The sequence below is a fragment of the Orycteropus afer genome, unplaced genomic scaffold, assembly GCF_000298275.1.
Source record: "Orycteropus afer afer isolate SDZICR_OR568_19922 unplaced genomic scaffold, OryAfe1.0 scaffold00438, whole genome shotgun sequence".
Lineage (NCBI taxonomy): Eukaryota > Metazoa > Chordata > Mammalia > Tubulidentata > Orycteropodidae > Orycteropus > Orycteropus afer.
In genome coordinates, this window is record NW_006922025.1 from 1,882,674 (window position 1) to 1,884,317 (window position 1,644).

The window sequence follows — 1,644 nt, forward strand, 5'->3', positions numbered from 1 at the left end:
GCATACAAAAGCAGGACACAGAGAAACTTTTAGCCAAGATGTTAAATGACCCAAAGAGCTAATGAGGGAAAGAGAAATGCAGATGAGGAAAGAAGAAGCACAAGAATGAAGAGAAAAATGTAAAGCTCGGGGTGAGGGGAGAGGGGACAAAAGAGAGAAAAGTAGTCTAACGGAGAAATGATGTAAATAAGAAAATATATATGCCCCAAACCATAGCCATTAGTATGTAGTATTGTAATTATGTGTTTACATCTCTGATCCCATCTTATATTCAAGATGGGAAGACCACTTAGTTCACTGCTATCACTTTCTCAACATCGGAGTGGTATCTGGAGTAGATGTTTAATAAAAATGGACAGAAATAAGGGAAAGAGAGAAGGAAGAAACTAGTCTAAAGGGTTTAAGACTTACGGTACTTGAACACAGAATTTTACTGAACTTGTTCTTCAAGTCATCCCTGGCCTAAATCATTATATGGCAGCTTTCTAATACATCTTCCCCTTTGGCTTCCAGAATGATCATAGCTGAAATGAAAAGTAACTTATATCATGGCCCTGCTTGAAAAAAATCTAAGTTCAGATATGACATGGATAGTGGACACTGTCACAACTCACCCCATTTCTGTAGGCTTTGTTTCTAAGGACCTACATTAGACATTCATTGGAGGACTGTCCCTGTACTAATGGAGCCATTTTGTCCCCAGGTACAGTGATGTAGAAGTGTGTGGGAGTTTACATCAGGACAAGCTATGGTCAATGACTGATTGACATAATAATGTTAAATCTCAGCTCCCTTGCCTCAAGTAGGGACAAACTCAAGGTAACTTACACTTCCAGAGCTTCACTGCAGGACCAAGTGAAGGCTGGGACGGTCCCTGAAATCACACCCTCACTTGATGTATTATTTATATATTGCCGTGTAACAAATTTCCCTAAAAAATTAAGGGCTTGAAACAACATTAATTATTCTCTAACCCAGAGTGTGAGGGTCAAGAATCTGGGAGCAGTTTAGTTAGGTCGCTCTGAGTCAGGGTCATTCAAAAACTTGGGGCCAATTTGTCAACTTCTAAGATCACTCATAAGGCTGTTGTGGGCAGGAGGCTTCCATTCCTTGCCATATGGGCCTCTTTATAGGGCTACTCATGCAACATGGTAACAGTCTTTCCCCTGAACAAATTATCTAAGAGAAGGAGAGAATGAATGCATGAGCGAGTGATCACCCAAGACAGAACTTAATCTCAGAAGTGACATGAATAAAATCTGCCATATGCCATTGGTCACACAGATCAGTTCTGGTACAGAGTGGGAGGGGGCTACACAGTAGGGGCTTTCTTGGATGCTGGCTACCACATTTGGTTTCTTCCCCTTCTCTATCCCTCTCCCCCGATTCTCTTATTGGATTTTCCTAAGAGCACTCCTTAATTAATCAACTTGTACCTGATTCCTTGTCTCAGAACTTCTTCTGAGGAACCTGATCTAAGACACCTTGGCATATTCTTCTATGGTATGATCCTTGTGTACTTCTCCAACCTCATCTCTTGTCAACACACACCTTGATTCATCAGCAACATTGAAAAGATGCTTGAAATCTCCTATGCAGGACATGCAATCTTTCTATGCCTTTATTTAGAGGTCAGAAACAGAG